Raw genomic sequence first — 14,268 nt, 5'->3', positions numbered from 1 at the left:
TTTTACTTATGACATGTTCTGAATGTAAGTATTAAAACTTTAAAATATTAAAATTTTAAAAATTAAAAAAAATGGGTTTTTGTTGTTGTTGTCAGAGAAGATACCAGTTTTAAAGTTTTTAACAACCTATTACTGTTGTGGGTTAAATAATATTGACCCTCCCAAAATCCACATCCACCCAGAAACTGAAAATGTGATTCTTCTTTGGAAATAGGTTCTCTGCAGGTGTAATTAGCTGAAATTTGGTAGATGAAATGAGCCTGGATATCGGGTCCATCCAGTTTTGTTAGATGAGCCAACTTTCAATGTCCATCCTAAGATACTTATTTCCAGCAACAAGGTGATACTATGTCTCTCTAAATATCTTTCATGTTCACAAGGATGCACAGTTCATCCTTGTCCTCTTCACAGTCATCCTAACAACCAGTTCCCTCTGCATTTTCCAACCTTCCCTTAACTAATTTAAATACCCTCCTTTGGGGTACAGACTAATATGACTCTTTTCCACAACCCACCACAATTTCAGGAGACAAGTATGTTTTCCATAGGCCGTTTCTATCCATATCTACAAAAATTGCTTATGTTCTTTTTCTCTGTATAGTTTAATACCATGCTGTCTGTTACATAACATCTCCATTAACAACTTTGGGTTCTCAATGATGAAAATTTATTGTACCATGGTTTTGCTTTTAGGAACCACCGATTTCTCATACCGATACTATCTACTTTGGTAAAACAGCACAACGCATGATCATGTAATCCAGTGGAAGATACTCAGCTTGTATTATTTTTCTAGACACAATGATTTGTCAGAGAATATCTGATTAGTCATGAAAAGCAAAGTAATCCCAATTTTATACTTTTAAAAAAGCTATTTGGAAATGTATATTCTAATCACATGACATAAATCTGGAGGTATAAAGGGTATTGCTGCTATAGTTATCTTGAAATCAACAGAAAATTTAGAATTTAGTATGTTAATATCTCTTTGATATTTCTTTGATATTTTTTTCTCTTTTTTACTCAAATGGGATCAGTGCCATCTAAGAATTTGATCTGCTAATCTAACATCAGTGTCTAGTATTCCGTAGTTTCCACTTTGGCTTTGTGGCGTTATGGGATTTTTCAAGACCACAATCCCCATTTTAAATAGTGTCCATTCTATTCCTTATTTTCTTAATTGTATTTTTAATTTCAAAATATCTTTTTTTTCGAAGAACTTGATCCTGTATTCCATACATTTCATATGAGTAACATCTCAAAAAGCATTGAAAATCATTATATATGGGTGCTGTTTATTTTTCCATGAAATTTACCTTCATATGATACAGTTTCATAATTTGCTTTAGTATCTTTCTGTCACTTTAAACCAGTGCAGTTTGCAGCATTAATTGTTTATTGGAATCAAGCGAAGGATTTTTAACAATTCACAGACTTGCTATGCTATAAGCAATTAAATTAGAATCTCTGGGTGTGGGTCCTGGCACTGATATTTCTTTAATTCCACCAGATGATCCATTGCTCAATAGAGAGCTCCTGTTCTAAATAATAAATAACCTTTCTTTGACTACATGTCTATGTATTCAATCATACTGAAAACTATCATCACATAAAATGGTGATCGATTCAAGCTACTGGATTTTTCTAGGTAGTTGTAGTTCAGCAGGAAGTGAGAAAGGTGATCTTTCTTTCCCCTCTGACTAGAATTTAACATGTATATGTGCTGGAAATTACAGAATAATGAGTTCCTTGTCTATGGACTCTATGTATAATTGAGAAAGGCCATGCTCTGTCAGCTTCCCCAAAGGGGAATACAATTATTTTCCAATGTCATCAGGATTAGTGTGTTGCAAGGTTATGGGAGAATCTTCCTCATGCTTTGTGGGATTCAATCCATCTCATTCCATCACCCCCCCCTAAAGCAGCTATGAATTTGATCATTCCTCACATACTGTTCCACAAAGAAAAGTTGCCCACCCCGGCTATTGACTCTATTGTTACTTCTGGCCATGCATCAAAACAGACTGAGATTTTGCCATTGTTTAACAACTAGTTACTGATTACTTCTGATTGCTCCTTTTTATGGTTGATAGAAAGCAGTCAAACAGGTTCCTTTCACCTACCAACTTTCCTGATTTTTCAGCTATATCTGCCATATTTGTAATTAGAACTTTTTCTTAGTTGTATCTTAACAATAACATATATTTGGCTTGTAGCTGTGGTTTTAAGTATTAAATCATGAATATGATCATCTGATAAAAATTATAGTTTATTTCAATCTGGAATTTAAACCAGATTATAGTAATTTATATAGTATTTCAAACTTTTAATTTTAAGAATTAATTTCAATATTTGCATTGATTTTTGTAATTACATATAAACTTAACTGATTTTAATATTCACCATCAGATTTTCTCTTCTGCAATTTCATGATTCATAAATTACAATCCATTTTTATATACTCAAAAAATGTTTTCAGAAGACATTAAAACTGGTTATTTTCTGATTCCTTACTAGACAAAAAAAAATCTGTTTTTGTGGTAATCAGATGAGACCTTAGTTGCTTCTATTCAAAACAAAAATATTATTCTATTGTCATTATGCATTGACTACAGGAAGTCAGAGTGGTTTCTTTTGAAGTAATAAGATATTAAACACTCCTCCCTGATGCTTAAATTTTAATATTTTATGTTTTTATTTTTACCATTTAACTAGGATGAAATTTTGCATAAGATTGATCTCATTTTAAAATGTGGTAAAATCTAACTGACATATATCCACATTATTTTAGCACCTAAATATTTCCCTCCACTTTAACCATGTCTTTATTTCTGTTTTATTTCCCTACACATTTTACATTTATCTGTACATATGTTTTATCTTGTCACTTTTCAACAAATTTATTAATAAATAATTTATATACAATTTAAAATATTTCTTCAAAGAGTTCAAAGAGTTATGCCAAATGGGTATACCTGTGTAAACATTACACAGTCAAAACACAGGATATTTTTCTCCACCCAAAAGTTCCCTCATACTTATTTGCAATAGATGCCTGCTAACCGAGGCCATAGTGGTCATTTCTATGTTTCTGTCACTATGAATTAGTTCTGCCTACTCTGGAACCTCACACAACAATTCATGCAGTTAGTTCTGTATTGTATCTGGCTTTTCTTGACCAACATACTGCTGCCATTTGAATTTTCATAAACATTTTTCTTTATTTTATTTTATTTCTTTTCAGTGTTCCAGAATTCATTCTTTATGCACCACACTCAGTCCTCCATGTAATATGTGCCCTCTATAATACCCACCACCAGACTCACCCAATTCCTAAACATTTTTCTTAACTGTTTCCTTTCTCAGCCTATTCTCTTTGCATCATGCTATTGCCTTGCATATTCTTCATGTTATTCTATCTCATCTGTGCCTCCTCTCTTTTATCCTTTTAATTCTTTCTCAGAGTCTCAATGTAAAATTTAATTTTGTCCATGTCTTTAGGTTCTGTAGCAAATATGTATTTTAGAAATGCTATTTATCTTTAAGAATCATATTCATGTTTATTTTGTGCTGCCTATTTTTTTTCATCTAGATCTAATAAAATTAGTTCACCTAACATTAACATTTTGAATGTTAATTCAAACTAAGACATAGTCATTTTTCATCATTGTTAAGACTTAATTTCTGCATTTAACCTGTCCCCACATTAAGTCTAATTTGTGCTGGTAAAATCTCCCATATCTGAATGATTAGAGGTTATTTATATTTTCCAACCTAATTTCTATTATTACCATGCCTTCCTGTAGAGCAACTTGGCCAAATCACAGAGGAAATTGCTGGTATCTCTACCTCTTATCTTTGTTTCAATACCTGGCAATTAAATTTCAAAAGCTATGCCTCCCACAAAACTATTACTTATGTCTTCCCACACTCCTTTCTTCCTAGTTCTCCTCTGATAAAGTTTCTAAATTTAGGAAACATAAACTTCAGTTAGATAATACAGTATTTGGAGTCCAGGGGAAAAGATGAGGTTAAAGTCACTCAAAACACAAGCATGTGGGATGTCTAGGTGGTTCAGTTGGTTAAATGGCCGACTCTTGATTTCCACTCAGGTCATGATCTGGTCATGGGATGGAGCCCCACATGGTCCCCCATGTTCAGCAGAAAGTCTGCTTGAGATTCTCTCCCTCTTCCTCACCCTCCCCTTCTCCCCACCTTGCATGCATGTGCACTCTCTCTCTCAAATAAATAAGTAGATCATTTTTTTTTAAAGGCTATATTTTATGGAAGTTAGGAGTAAATATAGAAGTATAGGTAACTCAGATATTTACTTGCATATCTATATAATAATATATTAAAAAATTTAAACACCACCATGCTTTAGAAAGCAAATGTCTTTATATTGGAACTCATGATTTTTTTTTTCTGTACCTGATTATTTTTTCTTTCCTGATTTGGTTCTTTTTTTTTATTTTCCTTCATATTTCTATAATGATTCTTTTCCAGCTAAGATATTTTTCCATATAAGTCTTAGAAATATTTTGAAGTAGGAAAACATGCCCTGTGAATTCTGTTTTAATGTCTATATGCAGAAAGTCTAATTATATCTATCCATTCTGAGTAAAACATATTATTGAATCTTTCTCAGTCAAATGTCTCAGATATGGTTGTTATTTCTTGGTAACAGAGTTGAATTATGAGCACACTTAAGTTATTTCTACTTCTAAATAACAAATTCAAATTACATATAATGTCACACACAATAATTACTTGTTAGTACTTAAAATATAAAATTTAAAAGGAAATAATAAAAGGTCTTTTGAAATAAAGGAGATCAGTCAATGTTCTCTTTCTGTTTGTATTAAATGGACACTATAAATGAAATAATACAATCTCAAGTACCCATTTGTATGCAAAAAACTGATTTGTATGCACACACTACTCTTCTTCATGGGAGAGATTTCTTAAGGAGCAGGGGTCAAAGAAATTTCCAATTAACCTTTAGATACAAAAAACATGAAACTCAAAATAAACTTTTTCTGAATATTAAGACAATATCATTGATAATTTGAAGAAGTGCTGCAGTGATGAAAAACTATTAAGACACAAGGTAAAATCTGAACTCCTTTTTTAAAAGAACAGAATCTAAAAGAAATTCAATTTTGATTTATTTAGCAAGAAGTATTCTTTTTATTATGAAGCAGTTCCCTTTTCTGCCTATAGAAACATTAGAGAACTAATATATGATATATACTAAAGAGTTAATATATAACATTATTAGATGAGATTCTACACTGTCTTTAAGAATTGTATAACTACATTATGAGGAGGAAAAAATTAACATTCAAGGGCCAGAATAAATTTTTACTGTTCTTGAAAGAGTTTACAGTAGATTTAACTAGGTGTCATTATTTTGTATTTCCACAGTGACTTAAGTATCTCCTTCAGTGACACACTACCTTCTTAATTAATGGTTTAACTGCTACCAGACTATAAATCTATAATAGGGCTTTAGGGTTTTTAACTTTTACTTACAAAGGGCCAATGAATTTGGTGTATGTTTTAATTCTTGATAACAGTGCACACTGCCTCTAGTTAGGTCAGGAGTTATAGATATTCTAGTGTCTATTGTCTATGAGTGTCTAATGTAATATCTGTTTGACTATTATATCACTCTTTAAAATGATGCAAAGTGTAGTTCAGATGAGAAAAACTATCAGCTATTTTATTCTTATTAATATCAGTTTTCACATTACACTTGTCCTTTTTATCAAAATATGTTCCTGAAATTTAATTTCTTATATAATGCAGCTGAAGTTTTTTCTTTGTTAAGTTTAAACTCCAAACTTATACCAGGAATAAAAAAGAAGACATACAAAAGAATTTCAAATTCAGTTTCACTTCTACCAGAGTTATTCAAGACCAGGCACAGGGTGAAGACGTGTGATAGAAAAGGGTGTGTTATTAGACCACTGAATCTTTTAAGGAAATGTGAGGTTTTGAAAAAAAATAAGGAGCCATATCAAGAGAACTCAGACAAAATTGCAGTCCATCAGACTGGGTTGTTTTCTTTAATTTTCTTTGACATGCAAGTTATTTCCTTGTGCCCGTTTGGTATTTGCAGCTACAGTGATTATAGATACAAATGGCTCAATCGAGAGTACTAGTTAAACTCCAAGAAGCTCAAGTTCTCCTTAATCCACTATGAACTAGAAGTGAGGATTTTAGGCCATTAAATTAAAGACTCTGGAACAACATTCATTCAGATTCATGGGCTGCATTTATCAATTTTTTCTCTAAACAAGATTCTCTTGGATAAAAGCAGCTACATAAAAAATGCATAAACAAATACCTCTCTAAAAACCAGATTAAGGAAGTTCACCTACGAAACTACAGTTTTGACTTAGAATAATAATGTACTCTAAAATATGTTATGATCTTTTATCTCAATTTAGATAACTTTCTCTATGCTGTTTCATTTATTATAGTAACAAGAATTACAGAAATGTAACTTTTCATAGGGCAGGCTATTTAAGGAAAAATTTCAATATGTGAAAGTATGTCAGTTGAGTCTATCTACTGAAGCTTTTTACAATGCCCATGATGGTGTTCTTGCCTTAGTCCCAGCAGTTACTGAGGCCAGGACATACAATTTGAGTAATTTAAGGAATATTTCCATATCCCACAAAAGATTTCTCCTGAAGGTTTTTCTATCCCTGAAATTCATAAGGATTTATTTAGATTCATAACTAGCACAGATGTCTAGTGGCTTGTCATCAAGTATTAGGTGAATGAATTAAGCAAATATTACACAAGGTAAAACATTTCTATACTCTCGATTATTAGCTCAATTCAAGAGTTTTCATCAGGTACCTATGAGAAGAAAGTGTATATCAGACGATCACGAATGTCTGGGTGGAGGCAAGTAGATTAAAGAGACTGAAACACCAAAATCTTGAAGGGACCAGGGAGTTGTCAAACCTGCAGCATCAATGAAAAGGTTCATATTTTCAAAAGTCAAGAAAGGGGTTTAAAAACCAATAGATTAGTACGAAGATAAATTCAAAATTTTAACTTAAATTAATATTTGCCATCCATAAGTGTTTGTAGACTGCATTCTATTAAAAAAAAAATCCCCCAATTCCAGCTCAGTACCTAAATTTCAGGCAAATTCATAGAAAAGTAATTTGACAGATTGTGAAAATGGAGGATTTGAGGAGTACCACTGCAAGGCAGGCCTCTGCATATATTCTATCTAACGAAATATGTCTGGAATAATCATTTCTGGTAATTTCTAAGGTAAGGAATATATGTAGGCCCAGAGTGGAAGTTCAAGGGTATTCTGTATACCTTATAGGCACAACTATTTGAAGTGCCTTCTCCAAAGTTAGCCATAAAAGATTTTGAGGTAATCTATTGGCCTTATCACTTTACAGCCTCGCAAATGGCAATAAAAATAAGGCAAAAAATAAAAGAATAAAGGATTTTTTTTAAAAAAAACAATAAAATCACTGTATCTATCATCCATTTATCTATATCTGTATAGATAACACATAATCTAACTACCTATTGCTGAGCAACAAACTACCCCCAAACTTAGCAGTTGAAAACAATAAGCATTTATTATATCACAATTTCTATGAGTCAAGAATTCTCACAAGGCACAAATTAAACAAGTACTTCTAGTTCAAGAACCCATAAAACTGACAGACAAGCTGCAGTCTTATGTGAAAGCTCAATCCGGGAGGGTCCACTTCTAAATTTGTTAGAGGCAGTTAGTTCGAATGCCTGGAGGACAGCAAAGGGGAAGTCATAGCCAGCTCCTGGGAAAGTCAGAGGCCTGTCCTGACTTTCAAAACCGCAAGAAGCCAAATCAAACCGGACAAGCCTAAAATGGTGAATACGATGACAGGAAACCCCTGACCAAATAAAAGAAAGAAAAGGCATGAAACACTGCTTCCAAGAGATCCCTGTCTCAAGTGATACTACCTCTTAGTGAAAAACTCTCAATAAAAGATAAAAACCCAGACCCAAACATGGAGCTCTCTCTTGAGTGATCCTCTCTCACATCTCAAGAGTGTACTTTCACTTTCATAAACTTTCTTGCTTATACTGCCTATCTGCTGTGTTGTATCTGTCTTTGAATTATTTCTCATAAAAAGAAACATCTTTTACATGGGCTGGGTGAAGGCCTCAGGGTTTGAGGTCTCCTTACCACCCAGCAATAAACTCACACACATGACAACTGGTGGTTCTTAGGTCCTCTCTGGCTACTGGCTGTAGACATCAATTCTTTGCCATACTGGTCTCTCTGTAGGGTTGCATGTAACCTGGCAGTTTACTTCCCCAAGAATTTGGAATTCAGGAAAGATTGAGAAATGAGTCTCTCAAGGCAGAAACAAGAGTCTTTTGTATTACCTAATCTGAGAATTAACATTCCATAGCATCTACAATATTCTGTTCTTTAGAAATGAGTTAATAAAACCACATGCAGCCCATGGTCAAAAGAAAGGGCTAATACAAGGGCATAAATATCAGGAAATGGAGATACTCCTTGCCATATTCACACATAATAGCATAAAATGAACTATTGGACTATTATTTATTTTATTTTTTAAAAGGGTCATTTAATTGGCTAACAGAAACTTGAAAAAAGGTTCATCATCATTAGCCATCAGGGAAATTCAAATCAAAACCACGCTGAGATACCAACTTATATCAGTTAGAATGGCCAAAATCAATAAGACAGGAAACAACAAGTGTTGGAGGGGATGTGGAGAAAGGGGAACCCTCTTACACTGTCGGTGGGAATGCAAGTTGGTACAGCCACTTTGGAAAACAGTGTGGAGATTCCTTAAGAAATTAGAAAAAGAGATACCCTATGACCCTGCAATTGCACTGGGTATTTACCCCAAAGATACACACGTAGTGAAAAGAAGGGCCACCTGTACCCCAATGTTCATAGCAGCAATGGTCATGGTCACCAACTGTGGAAAGAACCAAGATGCCCTTCAATGGACAAATGGATGAGGAAGATACAGTCCATATATACAATGGAGTATGATGCCTCCATCAGAAAGGATGAATACCCAACTTTTGTATCAACATGGATGGGACTGGAAGACATTATGTTGAGTGAAATAAGTCAAGCAGAGAGAGTAAATTATCATATGGTTTCACTTCCTTGTGGAGCATAACAAATAGCATGGAGGACATGGGGAGATGGAGAGGAGAAGTGAATTGGGGGAAATCAGAGGGGAAGATGAACCATGAGAGACTGTGGCCTCTGAGAAACAAATTGTGGGTTTTGGAGGGGAAGAGTGTGGGGGGTTGGGTGAGCCTGGTGGTGGGTATTAAGGAGGGCACGTATTGCACGGAGCACAGGGTGTGGTGCATAAGCAATGTATTTTAGAACACACACACACACATATGCAAATTCATTTTTTTTAAAAGATTCATTTATTTATTTTGCAGGGGGGGCGGTGCAGAAGGAGAGGGAGAGAGAGAATCCCAAGCGGACTCTCTACTGAGCATTGCGGCCAACACAGGGCTTGATTTCAGGACCCTGAAATCATGACCTGAGCTGGAATCAAGAGTTAGAGACTTAACAGGCTAAGCCATCCAGGCGCTTTATCATTAAAATCATAATCATACCTTTGTTCCATGGGCTTTTATGTCTTAAAGACTAAAGGAAGTGAACAACAAATATGGATTTTTGAAGAAAAAAACTGCTTTGGGGGTCTAGAAATATTTTTACCTTTTTTTTTCCTGCTCATTTCTAGGCTTCCTTGAAAAAATCTGCACGTGTGAAGAGTGCGACATAGTGCAATCAGAGCGTTTTATCATGGCTTTCAGAAAGAAATTACCTCTAAATTATGCAAATTGCCTTAATCAACTGGATAAATATGAGTGTGAACAAAACGTAAAGTGTTGTTGAAAATTCATTGATATGCATGTTATCATATTCATCATTCTTATTGTTAGTCAACGGCCTGTGAGAGCCCCAGGAAAATACGGGTTTCCTGTTTCAATTTCTCTACTCTCATATTTATCTATGCTTTGTTGTTTTATTATTGTTACTGTCAGTCAATTTGACAACAAAGTATATAAAGTCATGAAAAAATAAGTGGGTGTAATACTGTTTGTTGACTGATTATGTGAAGAAGCAGTTTGATAATTTTTATAGTTTTTCAGTTTAATTGACAAAGAAATTGATGTAACTTTCTGGGGAATTTTTATATTAAAAACAGAAACGTTTTTTAAAGGAGAAAATATGCTCTAAACCAGAAATCTAAATATTAGTTAAAAATTACTTTTGAGATGGTGAAAATATACTGACTAAAGTCATGGATAGGGAAAATATTATTTTGTCTATGATTGCACAAAAGTAATCATTGGAATTAGAAAGGATTTTATGCTTAGTTTTAGGCACAGTTACCTTCAAATGAAGAAGAATGTGAAGTTCTTGAGAGCAAGATTGCAAAAATGTTATTTATGAAACAACCTCCATCCCATTTTAAAGTTGTGTTTTATCCAAAAATATACCCTGAAATAATGGTTGATTCTAACATTGATTTTTAAATGCCCCTTTCAGAAAGCATCTAACTCTATTTCTGTGAGAGAAATTTTATTTTCTGAATTTCACATGTTGATTTTTCCATTTTTTAACTTAATGTTTTTATACAAAAACATTTTATTTTATACAAAAAGCAAAATTCTCACAAGTATGTATTTTCTTATAAAACTCAAAACTCCCAAATCTTTAGTCATTTCTCATGGAAACTATTTCACAATTTATTCTCTTCCTATCTAATTACCCATAGCACATCATTAGAATTAACATGTTTTAAATATCCGTAGGGAAACATAATATTCAATACAGACTTTGAAGTTTACAAGGTTTGCACACATTCATGGCCCTGAAAGAGAATTCTAACTGCATTTAGAATTCTAATAGATGTAGTCTTATATAAGGTTAGCATGCCGACGATATTCTACATGTTGCAGTAATCAGGGAATAGAAGGACTATAAGGTCAAGAGGTAAACTTGAAATAGAGAAGAAAAATGAGGCCGGAGACAATTTATTAATGGCTCTCAGGTATCGATGTGGCTGGCTTAAAAATCACGTTACTTCTACCAGGGCTATGCACTTCCTACATAACAAAATTACTTCTCTTTTTGGCAAAAGCTTTCAAATATGTGTCTTCCATGAAGAAACCATCATGTGCTACTATTACGACTCATATATCACACAGGCTGACAGTATATTCAGAGATAAGGCCCTTATTCAGCAAATTTTGCCCAGACCTCAGCACTGTATAAATTATCTGTGTATCTGAAAATTATTAGTATTGGGTCTATTTCTTGGGAGTGTGTCCTTTATATAGTTTTTGATAAAGTACTCAACTTGAGAATAGTCTTTTTTCCCTAGTTTGAGGTTTAAGTTGCATATTTCAGTTACTAATATAAGAAAGCAAGTAAGTAGATGACATTTTAGAAGATAAAATTTTTATATATAACGTAACCATACACAGAAACATTTTCTTTCTCTTTCTGAAACTTTATCAGACATAATGCAATAATTTAGGAAGACAAGAAATAGCAATGTAAGATGAAAAGAGAAACTTATAAAGCAGAATTTATAAAATATTGCATATTTTCAGTTGTTTCATGAGTACGACATGCTTCCTGTTATTTGAATACTTTAAAAATTGGATCAGAAGAGACGTGATAAAAATACCCTGGTTGACTTATTCATTCAGCAATTTGCAGTTACCCAGCAGCATTTAGCAAGTGCTTCCTTTCATTCTGTGTTGTCTGAAACTGACTGGAAGAATAAAAGTGTTTGCAGGCTTAGTGTTTGACATAAGGAGCCAATCAAGATTATTTTTGACTGGGGCACCTGGGTGGCTCAGTGGGTTGAGGCCTCTGCCTTCAGCTCAGGTCATGATCTCAGGGTTCTGGGATCGAGGCCCGCATCGGGCTCTCTGCTCAGCAGGGAGCCTGCTTCCTCCCCTCTCTCTCTTCCTGCCTCTCTGCCTACTTGTGACCTCTGTCAAATAAATGAATAAAATCTTTAAAAAAAAAAAAAAAAAGATTGTTTTTGACCTATGACACATCCCAAATCTGGAGACTAGTCACATGGGACCCTAAGCAACCAGGGCTGTCTTCTCCTCTTCTCCGAGACATAGCCTGCTCTGTTCTCAGTCTTAAGCACCGACGTGAAGCCTAGGATCTCAAGAGTTCTCACAGTGGTTTCAAGACTCTGACCTTGGTTTCTACAGGTAGGGCACTGGCCCACACCTTTCCTGCCTGACCCAGTAAGCTTGTGGGAAGTGTTGTGCCCAATTGTTAGCAGCATGTTCTCCCCTAACTGGCATGGGTACCTTCAGTCATGCAGCCCAGAAAATACAAATTAATTAAAACAAACAAAAATAAAACAAAGGAGAATACACAAATTAAACAACCACCCAGTCAGCCTTGAAAGCAGGAAGCTATTAGTAGGGATGTGACAGGAGGTAGTGGCGCTAATTATCTACATCCTTCTAGGAACAAAGACCATGTTGGTCTTAGAGAGGCACTCACATTCTGGAGATCCTCAGGAGGGGGTTGGTGGCTGGCTGGAGTAGCGATGTGAGTGGCAGGTCTCAGTTCAAGCTCGGGCTTTTCTTGGACTCCGTCTCTACAGCTCATTTCAAGAGGAAAGCAAGCTGAATGAGGTCTCACGACATTATTGGATAAGAAGAATGTAATTGTGGTCCCTGCTTTTCTGCCTAGACTGTCTAACCTTCTACCCTCAGAAATGGCCTTCTTTCAGATTATCTCGGGCAGGAAAGGGAGGAAACACTGACTCACTCTTGACCAGTGTTTTTAGACAGAAGCCTGACTCACTTTAAGCAAGGGAAGATTTTGGATCACGACTGCTTTATATTACCTTACTAGTAACAAACCAAAGACTGAAAACCTATAATGACCATTTTAAAAATCTGTTTTCTGAACTCAATAGGATATTCAAAACTAAAGATTTTTAAACTTCTCATGATTACACTCGCCTGAAATGTGTATTGCTTTGGTGTTTTGAAGTATGTTTGGTCTCAATTCTAAATAATGATTCCAACAGATAAACTACATAATTTGGCATGTTTTCATCTGTAATTCTGAATTAATTCCTTATATGGTTGCTGCATTAGGTGAGATAATGTATGTCAAATGCTTAGCACGGTGACTGATATAAATGCTCATTGCATGCTTGTTTTGATCCTAAATGATAACTAAAAGAGACCATTTAAGGAATCTCTCTGAACACACATTGATTTAAATTTTAATATATGTGCACATGAAAAGCCCACACACTTTAACTCTCTGAAAAACCTCAATTGCATATTAAGAAAGTAGCTGCCAGTTTTTGCTATAGAAAGTTGGCACTCCTGAGGCTGTATTTGGACTGATGTTAACGTGCTGCCTGAATGTCTATGCCCTCTGCAAGGGAAGACAAGGTGAGGGGCATTTTTCAGTGCTCCAAACCTCAGAAAGTCCTGACTGGACTGTCAGACTTGTCTTTACTAAGAGGGAAAATGGCAAGATGGTGTACACGTCGTCTAACAGAGCACTTTATCTTAGGACAGTCACAGTGTTCAACCGTAAATCCTTCCTCATCCGTTCAACAGCAAACATGTAGTTCCCTGTAGCTCAGCAGAGAAAAGAAAAATAACATTCATCATTTTCCCCAAGTGCAGGTTCTATCTGGTAGGAATTGCAACCTATAAGAAACTCCTCTTTGATGAATCTGACTGGTCTTGCTTGGAATTATTTTTGGTCAGAGGGGGGCTTTCTTACACATTTATCTGAATAATTCCCCTCTTGTTTATGCCATTAACTTTAGGACAAAATCACTTTACATACCAAAAAAAAATTTTTTTACTCTGCACCATATAAATGATTTGTATTTATTTTTTATATTTATTGATTGCTCTTTAAAGTTTCATTTCTGGAGCTAAGATTTTGCAAAACTTCAGACTTGGTCAGAAGCAAAACTGTTTTTGAAGGCCTTGGGCATTATAGATATTTGGAGGACATTCGTAGCAAACTTTGAATAAAAACAAACACATGAATTCTAAAAATGCAGAGCTAAGATTGAGAGAGAAAAAATATTTTCCTTCTGAAAAACAATAAAATCAGATGGGACTACTCTCCGAAGAAAAGTAAGGTTCATGTGTATCTTTTTGCCTGCTTGCTCGTTTTTGTTTTTGTCCACGTTTAGGAAAAAA

At 34.6% G+C, this 14,268-nt stretch overlaps 1 protein-coding gene across 5 annotated transcripts in view; it reads right to left on the bottom strand.

Annotated features, from left to right (window-relative positions):
* The window catches only part of LOC309844088 (uncharacterized protein), a 126,934-nt gene extending 114,137 nt beyond the window's left edge, over positions 1–12,797 (bottom strand). For 3 of the 5 annotated variants that reach the window (XR_014300492.1, XR_014300493.1, XM_082690263.1), the window contains exon 1: positions 12,587–12,785. The gene's annotated coding sequence lies outside the window, so the exon portion shown is untranslated. Of the gene's footprint in view, positions 1–12,586 lie in introns of all 5 variants that reach the window. The other 2 variants (XM_082690261.1, XM_082690262.1) reach the window with 2 other exon arrangements.
* Positions 12,798–14,268: the final 1,471 nt, after the last annotated feature.

Source organism: Mustela nivalis, assembly GCF_964662115.1.
Source record: "Mustela nivalis genome assembly, chromosome: 11".
Taxonomy (NCBI): domain Eukaryota; kingdom Metazoa; phylum Chordata; class Mammalia; order Carnivora; family Mustelidae; genus Mustela; species Mustela nivalis.
This window is presented reverse-complemented; position numbering and strand designations above follow the sequence as displayed.